We start from the raw sequence: 12,670 nt of genomic DNA, 5'->3' as shown, positions 1-12,670 counted from the left end.
AATGTTTGCATTGTACACAGAGTATATTTTTGCAGGATTCTGAATGCAGCGTTTCAATCTTGTGTTTGTCCAATTTAATAACTTCTTGGTTGGTGAGTGGACCCCAGACCTCACAACCATAGATTGCAAGGGGTTCTTTAATAACTAAATGTAATTATTTTTAGCCAGATCTGGAACACTATTATTTTAGTGTTTTTGGGTTTCCATCCAACTTTTTTAATGCGCGTTAAGTACGTCGGATAAAACATGTTACGACAGGCAGCATGGAAACAGACAATTTGTTGGTAAACTTTCCAAATGTCGACATAACAAAATGCGCTAGACAAGGTGGGGTCTTTTTGTGTCTGTAAAACTAATTATGCGATAAATGTCTGTGCATAAACGCTTTTATGCCCAAATATTGATATAATAACGTCATAGAAAAGTTAACTTGGAGTCACGCAATGTCATGTTGTGTCCCTCCCACTACGACTTGTCGGTAAAGCATGCAGTTTATTCGGCTACAGATGAAATAAGTTATGATGAACTTCATTGGATGGTGAAATTGCAAGGTCATGAGATTGATGTCCCTTTCCCCAAAAATATTGAGGGTCTTATTCTGGTGACATGATGATCAATGTTTGACTGCTGTTTGACAAATACAAATATTCTCTAACGTATTTATAATAATCTCATTATGCAAACCAGCCTACACTCATAGAAAAAAAGGTGCTATCTAGAACCTAAAAGCGTTATTCGATTGTCCCCATAGGAGAACCCTTTTTCAAGAACCATTTTTAGTTCCAGGTAGATCCCTTTTGGTTTCAGATAGACCATCCCTTTTGAGTTCTATGTTAACTCAGCAAAAAAAGAAACGTCCCTTTTTCAGGACCCTGTCTTTCAAAGATAATTCATAAAAATCCAAATAACTTCACAGATCTTCATTGTGAAGGGTGTTCATTGTTTCCCATGCTTGTTCAATGAACCATAATCAATTCATGAACATGCACCTGTGGAATGGTCGTTAAGACATTTTTTTACTTTTTATTTCACCTTTATTTAACCAGGAAGGCCAGTTGAGAACAAGTTCTCATTTACAACTGCAACCTGGCCAAGATAAAACAAAGCAGTAAGACACAAACAACACAGAGTTACACATGGGATTAACAAATATACAGTCAATAACACAATAAAAAAATCTATATACAGTGTTTGCAAATGTAGTAAGATTAGGAAGGTAAGGCAAAAAATAGGCCAGAGTGGCAAAATAATTACAATTTAGCAATTAAACACTGGAGTGATAGATGTGCAGAAGATGAATATGCAAGTATAGATATTGGGGTGTAAAGGAGCAAAACACTAAATAACAATATGGGGATGAGGTAGTTGGGTGGGCTATTTACAGATGGGCTGTGTACAGGTGCAATGATCGGTAAGCTGCTCTGACAGTTGATGCTTAAAGTTAGTGAAGGAGATATGAGTCTCCAGCTTCAGTGATTTTTGCAATTCATTCCAGTCATTGGCAGCAGAGAACTAGAAGGAAAGGCGGCCAAAGGGGGAGTTGGCTTTGGGGATGACCAGTGAAATATACCTGCTGGAGTGCATGCTATGGTGGGTGCTGCCTTGGTGACCAGTGAGCTGAGATAAGGCGGGGCTTTACCGAGCAAAGACTTATAGATGACCTGGAGCCAGTGGGTTTGGCGACAAATATGAAGCGAGGGCCAACAAGAGCATACCGGTCGCAGTGGTGGGTAGTATATGGGAATTTGGTGACAAAACGGATGGCACTGTGATAGACTACATCCAATTTGATGAGTAGAGTGTTGGAGGCTATTTTGTAAATGACCTTGCCGAAGTCAAGGATCGGTAGGATAGTCAGTTTTACGAGGTTATGTTTGACAGCATGAGTGAAGGATGCTTTGTTGCAATATAGGAAGCCGATTCTAGATAACATTTTGGATTGGAGATGCTTAATGTGAGTCTGGAAGGAGAGTTTACAGTCTAACCAGACACCTAGCTATTTGTAGTTGTCCACACATTCTAAGTCAGAACCGTCCAGAGTAGTGATGCTAGGTGGGCGGGCGGGTGAAGGCAGCAATCAGTTGAAGAGCATGCATTTAGTTTTACTTGCATTTAAGAGCAGTTGGAGGCCACAGAACGAGTGTTGTATGGCATTGAAGCTCGTCTGGAGGTTTGTTAACACAGTGTCCAAAGAAGGGCAAGAAGTATACAGAATGGTGTCGTCTGCTTAGAGATGGATCAGAGAATCACCAGCAGCAAGAGCTACATCATTGATGTTACAGAGAAAAGAGTCGGCCTGAGAATTGAACCCTGTGGCACCCCCATAGAGACTGCCTGAGGTCCGGACAACAGGCCCTCCGATTTTACACACTGAACTCTATCTGAGAAGTAGTTGGTGAACCAGGCGAGGCAGTCATTTGAGAAACCAAGGCTGTTGAGTCTGCCGATAAGAATGCGGTGATTGACAGTCGAAAGCCTTGGCCAGTTCGATGAAGACAGCTGCACAGTATTGTCTTTTATCGATGGCGGTTATGAAATTGTTTAGGACCTTGAGCATGGCTGAGGTGCACCCATGACCAGCTCGGAAACCAGGTTGCATAGCGGAGAAGGTCCGGTGAGATTGGAAATGGTCGGTTATCTGTTTGTTAACTTGGCTTTCAAAGACTTTAGAAAGGCAGGGTAGGATAGATATAGGTCTGTAACAGTTCGGGTCTAGAGTGTCTCCCCCTTTGAAGAGTGGGATGACCGCGGCAGCTTTCCAATCTTTAGGGATCTCAGACAATACGAAAGAGAGGTTGAACAGGCTAGTAATAGGGGTTGTAACAATTGCGGGGGATAATTTTAGAAAGAGAGAGTCCAGATTGTCTAGCCCAGCTGATTTGTAGGGGTCCAGATTTTGCATCTCTTTCAGAACATCAGCTATCTGGATTTGGGTGAAGGAGAAATGGGGGAGGCTTGGCCAAGTTGCTGTGGGGGGTGCAGAGCTGTTGACCGGGGTAGGGGTAGCCAGGTGGAAAGCATGGCCAGCAGTAGAAAAATGCTTATTGAAATTCTCGATTATCGTAGATTTATCGGTGGTGACAGTGTTTCCTAGCCTCAGTGCAGTGGGCAGCTGGGAGGAGGTGCTCTTATTCTCCATGGACTTTACAGTGTCACATAACTTTTTGGAGTTTGTGCTACAGGATGCAAATTTCGGTTTGAAAAAGCTAGCCTTTGCTTTCCTAACTGCCTGTGCATATTGGTTCCTAACCTCCCTGATCAGTTGCATATCGCGGGGGTTATTCGATTCAAATGCAATACGCCACAGGATGTTTTTGTGCTGGTCAAGGTTAGTCAAGTCTGGAGTGAACCAAGGACTATATCTGTTCTTAGTTCAATTTTTTTTGAATGGGGCATGCTTATTTAAGATGGTGAGGAAAGCACTTTTAAAGAAGAACCAGGTATCCTCTACTGACGGAATGAGGTCAATATCCTTCCAGGATACCCGGGCCAGGTCGATTAGAAAGGCCTGCTCGCTGAAGTGTTTTAGGGAGCGTTTGACAGTGATGAGGGGTGGTCGTGGTCGCTGAGATCCTGGTTGAAGACAGCAGAGGTGTATTTAGAGGGCAGGTTGGTCAGGATGATATCTATGAGGGTGCCCGTGTTTACGGATTTAGGGTTGTACCTGGTAGGTTCCTTGATAATTTGTGTGAGATTGAGTGCATCTAGCTTAGATTGTAGGATGGGTGTTAAGCATATCACAGTTTAGGTCATCTAACAGTACAAACTCTGAAAATAAATGGGGGGCAATTAATTCTCATATTGCTGAGGGGGGTATATAACAAGTGGCAAAATTCAGAGACTTATTTCTGGAAAGGTGGATTTTTAAAAGTAGAAGCTTGAACTGTTTTGGCACAGACCTGGATGGCATGACAGAACTCTGCAGGCTATCTCTGCAGTAGATTGCAACTCCACCCCCTTTGGCAGTTCTATCTTGGCAGAAAATGTTGTAGTTGGAGATGGAAATGTCAGAAAATTTGGTGGCCTTCCTAAACCAGGATTCAGAAACGGCTAGGACATCAGGGTTGGCGGAGTGTGCTAAAGCAGTGAATAAAACAAACTTAGGGAGGAGGTTTCTGATGTTAACATGCATGAAACCAAGGCTTTTACGGTTACAGAAGTCAACAAATGATAGCACCGGGAGAATAGGAGTGGAACTGGGGGCTACAGGGCCTGAGTTAACCTCTACATCACCAGAAGAACAGAGGAGGAGTAGGAGGTCACAGTTATGAGGCCTTTCTACTGACTCTGAAAAACACAAAAAGAAAGATGCCCAGGATCCCTGCTCATCTGCGTGAACGTGCCTTAGGCATGCTGCAAGGAGGCATGAGTGCTGCAGATGTGGCCAGGGCAATAGATTGCAATGTCGGTACTGTGAGACGCCTAAGACAGCGCTACAGGGAGACAGGACGGACAGCTGATCGTCCTTGCAGTGGCAGACCACATGTAACAACACCTGCACAGGATCGGTACATTCGAACATCACACCTGCGGGACAGGTACAGGATGGCGACAACAACTGCCCGAGTTACACCAGGAACACACAATCCCGCCATCAGTGCTCAGACTGTCCGCAATAAGCTGAGAGAGGCTGGACTGAGGGCTTGTAGGCCTGTTGTAAGGCAGGTCCTCACCATACATCACCGGCAACAATGTTGCTCATGGGCACAAACTTACCATCGCTGGACCAGACAGGACTGGCCAAAAGTGCTCTTCACTGACGAGTTGCGGTTTTGTCTCACCAGGGGTGATGGTCAGATTCGCGTTTATCGTCGAAGGAATGAGCGTTACACCGAGGCCTGTACTCTGGAGCGGGATCGATTTGGAGGTGGAGGGTGTCATGGTCTCGGGTGGTGTGTCACAGCATCATCGGATGCTGTCATTGCAGGCAATCTCAATGCTGTGCATTACAGGGAATACATCCTCCTCCCTCATGTGGTACCCTTCCTGCAGGCTCATCCTGACTTGACCCTCCATCATTACAATTAAGCCAGCCATACTGCTCATACGTGGTATGATTTCTTGCCCGACAGTAATGTTAGTGTTCTGCCATGGCCAGCGAAGAGCCTGGATCTCAATCCCATTGAGCACGTCTGGGACCTGTTGGATCGGAGGGTGAGGGCTAAGGCCATTCCTCACAGAAATGTCCGGGAACTTGCAGGTGCCTTGGTTGAAGAGTGGGGTAACATCTCACAGCAAGAACTGTCAAATCTGGTGCAGTCCATGAGGAGGAGATGCACTGCAGTACTTAATGCAGCTGGTGGCCACACCAGATACTGACTGTTAATTTGATTTTGACCCCCCATTTGTTCAGGGACACATTATTCAATTTCTGTTAGTCACATGTCTGTGGAACTTGTTCAGTTTGTCTCAGTTGTTGAATCTTATTATGTTCATACAAATATTTACACATGTCAAGTTTGCTGAAAATAAACGCAGTTTACAGTGAGAGGACGTTTCTTTTATTGCTGATTTTAGAACCATTTCCACAGAGTGCTCTACATGCGTCTACCTGAACCAAAACTGGTTCTACCTGGAACTAAAAAAAGGTTTTCCTATGGGAACAGCTGAAGAACTCTTTTGGAACACTTTTTTTCTAAGAGTGTACATGCACAGCCTACCCTCACTCTACCTGCTGTTGGCTAGAGCGCATGTGCCAAGAACAGAGTAAGAACATTTTCTAATATACGCAGCAGTTTATGTGACAAAACTATCGGTAGAGTGGAAAATGCGATGGAAACACATTGAACTTTAGATTTTTATTCAGTACATGGAAATTTAAAGGGATATTTAAAAAAAAAACGCTACTTTAAATTCAACATCTCCAGCACCATCAACATATGTGAAAAGGCCGGGATTCTATGTTTGCTAAAAAATAAAAATAAAAATTGAGGAAGACAAATGTTTCCAAAGACATCATCAACCAATTTGTAGACAATGCCAACTAATAATGCCTACTAATAACAGAGGTTCACCTTCCAACAGGACAAAGACCCTAAGCACACAGCCAAGACATCGCACCACTGGCTTTGGGACAAGTCTCTGAATGTCACTAAGTGGCCCAGCCAGAGCCTGGACTTGAACCCAATCGAACATCTTTGGAGAGACCTGAAAATAGTTGTGCAGTGACGCTCCCCATCCCACCTGACATAACTTGAGAGGATCTGCAACCAAATACAGGTGTGCCAAGGTTGTAGCGTCATAGCCATAAAGACCCTAGGCTGTAATCACAACCAAAGGTGCTTCAACAAAGTACTGAGTAAAGGGTTTGAATACTTATGTAAATGTCACATTTTAATACATTTGCTAAAATGACTAAACACCTGTTTTGCTTTGTTATTATGGGGTATTGTGTATACAGTAGATTGTTGAGGGAAAAAACAATTGAATCCATTTTAGAATAAGGCTGTAATTTAACAAAATGTGGAGTCAAGGGGTTTGAATACTTTCCTAATGCAGTGTATATTTTGAAGAGTGTGGGGCTCAAGTTGCATCCTTGTCTGACCCCACGTCCCTGAGGAAATAAATGTGTGTTTATTGCCAAATTTATCTGCACACTTGTTGTTTGTGTACATTGATTTTATGTCATATGTTTTTTCCCCAACAGCGCGTTCCACCAATTTGTATAGCAGACCCTCATGCCAAATTGAGTCAAAAGCTTTTTTTCAACAAAGCATGAGAAGACTGCTTTTGTTTTGTTTTGTTTTTGTCAATAAGGGTGTGCAGGGTGTATACATGGTCTGCCATACGGTATTTTGGTAAGAAGCCAATTTGGCATTTGCTTGGGACATTGTTTTCACTGAGGAAATGTTGGAGTCTGCTGTTGATGATATTGCAGAGGATTTTTCTGAGATTGTGGTTGACCCAGATTCCACTAATTATTATGGTCAAATGTGTCTTCACTTTTGTGGATTGGGGTGACCAGACCTTACTTCCAAATATTGGGGAAGATATACCAGAGCTGAGGATATTGTTGAATAGTTTAATATAGCCAATTTGAATTTGTGGTATGTATATTTTATCATTTTGTTTAGTATATTATCAACACAACAAGCCTTTTAGGGTTGGCGAGTTTGTATTTTGTCCTGTAGCTCATTCAAGGTAATTGGAGAATCCAGTGGGTTCTGGTAGTCTTTAATAGCTGATTCTAAGTTTAGTAAATTATCATGTATATGTTTTTGTTCTTGGTTCTTTGTTATGTGGCCGAAATAGTTGGAAAAGTGGTTTATGTCACACCTTGATCTGTTTCACCTGTCTTGTGATTGTCTCCACCCCTTCCAGGTGTCACTTATTTCCCTGGTGTATATACCGTATATTCTCTGTGCCAGTTCGTCTTGTATGTTCAAGTCAACCAGCGTTTTTCCCGTACTCCTGCTTCTATTCTCTTTTGCTAGTCCTCCTGGTTTTTGACCCTTGCCTGTTTTCTGGACTCCGTACCCGCCTGCCTGACCATTCTGCCTGCCCTGACCTCGAGCCTGCCTGACCATTCTGCCTGCCCTGACCTCGAGCCTGCCTGCCACTCTGTTCCTCCTGGACTCTGAACTGGTTTTGACCTTTTGCCTGTCCACGACCATTCTCTTGCCTACCCCTTTTGGATTGTTTAATAAATATCAAGACTCAAACCATCTGCCTCCGGTGTCTGCATCTGGGTCTCGTCTTATAGTTTATCCAGACGTCTCCATTTTGGATAGAAAGTTCTCTGTTCTTGTTTGTTTAGTGTGTAGCAATTTACCAGAAGCAATTTGATTGTATGGGTTCTTTAATCACAGTGAGCTGTTTTCTGACATGATGTTCCTTATTTTTTACTTCGTGTATTTCTGTAATGTTTTAGTGTTTCACCATAGTGAAGGCATGAGCTAAGTTTTTGTGGGTCACCTTTTTTTGGGTTGGATAGATTTCTTTTACATTTTCTTAGGTTTCCGCTTGAATAAAATTGTATATGTTAGCTGAAAGGTCAAATATACTGTTCAGGCTTCCCACTGCTTAATTTACACCTTCACCATTGCAAGAAAACCCCTCTCTCCCTCTCTCTCTTCTTCTCTCTCTCTTTAACATGTTATCCCCTGGGTTGTAATTAGCACATCTTTTCTCCCAATAAATACATTAATCAATCAAACCTCCTACAATGTTGCGTGTCTCCTATTCACAGTCTTGTTAGTAAGTACTGTTGAGCTGAGAGATATGCAGGTATGGTGGTGTTGCAGTGTGTGTTTGTGTTCATTCTACCCTTTCATCTTCCTTTCAGACAGAGGGTCAGTGGAGCAGGACAGAGGGGTAATCTCAGGAGACACACACACACACACACACACACACACACACACACACACACACACACACACACACACACACACACACACACACACACACACACACACACACACACACACACACACACACACACACACACACTGAGTGATGTCGACTCTATCTTTATCTTCCCTTCATCTGTGTGTTTTTCCTTTCTGTCTAGCTGTCTAACCCTTCATCCCTCTCTCTTTCCCTCTCTTTCTCCCCGGCCATACCCCTCTTGCACCATATTTCTACATATCTTTCTCTACAAGTGCTATAGTAGGTAACAATTTTATCTTCCTCCTTCATAACCAACAGTATTACGAGTGAATAATCCAGTAACAGGAGGATTTACATCTACACAATACAGGTCTGATCAATATCCATACTGACCTTTACAACACCTACTATTGTATTTAGTGTTCTGCAATATAATGTAGGTCTCAATGGACAACATCAACTCTCTCTCTCTCTTTCGCTCTACTGTACCTCTCTCACTCTCCCCTTTCTCGCTCTCTCTCGCTCTCTCTCGCTCTCCCTCTTCTTTCTTTCGCTCTTTTCTCTCTCCCTCTCTCACTCTCCATCTTCTCTCTCTCTACCTCTTCTCTCACTCTCCCTCTTCTCTCACTCTCCCACTTCTCTCACTCTCCCTGTTCTCTCACTCTACCTCTTCTCTCGTTCTACCTCTTCTCTCACTCTACCTCTTCTTTCTCTCTCACATAGAGTACATTTCTTCTTCCATTCAAGACATTCATTTACAGTATTTGAAACATAAAGGAAATACGGCAACCTCTAGATTGGCATGTTGGTGCTCCCCCTCACCCCCTTACTTATTTCAAAGCATCCAGCAGATAGAGTGCAGAAGTGTCTATACATTAGAATAAACAAAGTCCGCTTATGTTAGCCTATCCCTCTAGCCACCCTTCACAATGCCAAGAGCACCAGGACACTGGCAAAAAACGCATGTGAACACGCCCCCCCCCCCCCCCCCCCCCCTCCCACACACACACACATATAGCCCTGATAAATGAACATCATGCCAGTAAACGTGTATTGAGTCTAACAGCCAGGCCAGGGGGGCAGGCAGGGTTAGACAGCCAGATAGAGCACATACAGCTGGGATTTAGGCCTGTAGAGTAAAGTGTGCCTGCGTATGTGCACATGTGTGACTGCATGTGTGTGCCCAACTGTGCACATGTTTTTATGTGTCCATGTATGTGTTTGTATGTATGTGTTTGTATGTATGTGTGTGTGTGTGTGTGTGTGTGTGTGTGTGTGTGTGTGTGTGTGTGTGTGTGTGTGTGTGTGTGTGTGTGTGTGTGTGTGTGTGTGTGTGTGTGTGTGTGTGTGTGTGTGTGTGTGTGTGTGTGTGTGTGTGTGTGTGTGTGTGTGTGTGTGTGTGTGTGTGTGTTGAGAGTACAGTGTTTTCACACAAACACCCACAAACACTCACTATAGACCTACCAGGGACTCCATAATGACACAACTTCCTGGCTTTCTGGTTGTCATGACAGACGGCTGACAATATGTAATGTTTTTCATGACATCTTTCCAACCCGTCCTCTCCAATTATGGCTTCTGTGAGTGTGTACAGTATAAGATGTGTGTATGTATGTGTGCGTGTAACATCAAAGTGCGTGTGTGTATACGGGTGTGTGTGTACGGATGTACAAGCATGTGTGTGTGTGTGGGTAAGTGTGTATATTGGTACTCAGACAGCTATTTCTCCAAGCATAAAATCTGAGCTTATAGCTGCCTCACCCTGTCCATTTACTCTGTAGAGTCCATCTGGAAGAGAGGAGACTGATAGACTGTCAGACATAATGCACTGTTTGATAACACACTGGACACACAAGGGCTACTCTACGCTCCACCGCCTTGTCTTTCACTCAATACTTCTCTCTCTCTCTCTCTCTCTCTCTCTCTCTCTCTCTCTCTCTCTCTCTCTCTCTCTCTCTCTCTCTCTCTCTCTCTCTCTCTCTCTCTCTCTCTCTCTTGTTCAAAGGCACTTACATCTGTTGTCTTGCCCATTCACCCTCTGAATGACACACATACACAATCCATGTCTTAATTGTCTCAAGGCTTAAAAATCCTTCCTCAATAACCTTTTACTGCAGTGGGCTAATTCAGAGTGTTCCTTGGTTTTCTTAAATGAATCTACTTTGAAACTAAAGAATAGTCCTCACACACATGGTTATGGGCTTAAAAAAAGAAGACACCTGTACTATGTCAGACAAAGAGTTGAAATGTATTCCATTTTGAGTTTGCATCCCAATATTACACTTTCTATACATCACAGAAGACTGAAATATAACAATACCATTTGACGTAGAAACATCAGATTATCTGCGTAAATTAGCAACAACAAAAATATATAATGAAATGATTAAAAAGATTAATAACATTCCACTCATGAGGCCAATAGAGGGAGAATTGGTCATTTGGTCATCACAGATTGAAGCGGATTTAATGTCAATAAAGGATCATGACATCAATAAAGGATCATAACCTGGTCAGTCTGTATCTAGGAAAGAGCAGGTTCTTGATGTTTTCTACACTCAGTGTGCAGTACACACATACAGTACACACATACAGTACACACATACAGTACACACATACAGTACACACATACAGTACACACATACAGTACACACATACAGTACACACATACAGTACACACATACAGTACACACATACAGTACACACATACAGTACACACATACAGTACACACATACAGTACATGCCACAATTGGAAAGGATTGGTTGGGAAGACGCTGAGAAAACATTACACCGTTGCACACACATTATCTGTCCTTCACTGCCGGTCCGAAATGGAGAGTAAAACTGAATCAGGTCTTACAGGCTGAGCTAAATGAGGTAAACCTGGTCGAGATAAACTCAAGGTTGTGCACATTTTGGTCTAGATAAACTCAAGGTTGTGCACATTTCATAAAACTGGCTTTATAAACTGCATTTCGCAGACACACACACGCACGCACGCACGCACGCACAAAACTCACAACCAATGATCAATTGCTTGGATACAATACACATAAAGCTAAGATCATTTGTTCATTGAACTAAAATCACCTGTTCAAAATGACACAACTTAACATCAACGTATTACCATTTCAAAATGCAATTCACACATTACATCTGAAATGACTGTCTATTCATTTCATTACAGTGATCTAACTATCAATTGATACAGCTGCTCAAAATGATAAGTAACTGTTGCATTACTCTTAATGCAGAGTTTTATGGAAACTGACAAACAATATTCTATGTTTAGATCATGAAAGTTTCAGGATAACGAGATCCATTGACACCAATTACCGTGGAACATGAACCAATTGGAATACATTATCTATGGATGTAATATTTCATCATCATTCTTTATCAGACACTGTTTCTATGGTCCCATGTACCACTTTTCCAGACCATGTTTTCAGATTTGACATTACTGTACACACTGGCCACTTTATTAGGTACACCTATCTAGTACTGGGTAGGACCCCCTTTTGCCACCACAACAGCCTGAATTATTCACACACACACACTTTCTGTTAGCTTGAATGAGTCTGAACATTCTCCTCTGACCTCTCTCATTAACAAGGTTTTGTTGCCCACAGAACTGCCGCTCACTGAATGTGTTTTGTTTATCACACCATTCTCTGTAAACTCTAGAGACTGTAGTGCGTAAAAATCCCAGGAAGTTAGCTGTTTCTGAGATGCTGGAATCACCATGTGTGGCATCAACAATCATACCACGGTCAAAGTTGCTTAGATTACGCATCTTGCCTGTTCTAATGTTTCGTCAAACAACATCTAAAGCTCTCTACTCTATATACTCTATATATTGAGTTGCAGGCAGCCACATGATTCGCTGTTCGAATGTAACCTTCCTTGATGAGTTAAATCAGGTCTGTAGAGCTGATGGCATGACCTATGTCATTGTGTGGGATAATGTCAGGTTCCACCATGCTCAAATGGTGCAAGCATGGATTCAGGCCCATCCACAATTTACCACCCTGTACTTACCCCATTACTCTCCTTTCCTTAACCCGATTGAGGAATTTTTCTCCACATGGATGTGGAAGGTATATGATAGGCGCCCTCACGAACAAGCCACCCTTCTCCAGGCCATGGATGACGCACGCAATGCCATCACGGCAGACCAGTGTCAGGCCTGGATTCACCATGCCCGAAGATTCTTCCCAAGATGTTTGGCTAATGAAAACATCCATTGTGATGTGGATGAGAACCTGTGGCCAAATCCACAAGACAGAGTTGAGGGAAATACAGAAGTACAGTAATCAATCCTTTGTTTTGCTTTTTACA

The 12,670-nt window shown here is 42.8% G+C and overlaps 1 protein-coding gene across 2 annotated transcripts in view; it reads right to left on the bottom strand.

The window, feature by feature from the left end:
- Positions 1 to 12,670, bottom strand: part of adgrb2 (adhesion G protein-coupled receptor B2) — a 511,200-nt gene that overhangs the window by 240,462 nt on the left and 258,068 nt on the right. The gene's annotated exons all lie outside the window — the stretch shown is intronic.

The sequence above is a fragment of the Salvelinus alpinus genome, chromosome 26, assembly GCF_045679555.1.
Source record: "Salvelinus alpinus chromosome 26, SLU_Salpinus.1, whole genome shotgun sequence".
In the NCBI taxonomy this organism is placed as follows: Eukaryota; Metazoa; Chordata; class Actinopteri; order Salmoniformes; family Salmonidae; genus Salvelinus; species Salvelinus alpinus.
The sequence above is the reverse complement of the archived record's forward strand: the minus strand, read 5'-3'. Positions and strand labels throughout refer to the sequence as shown.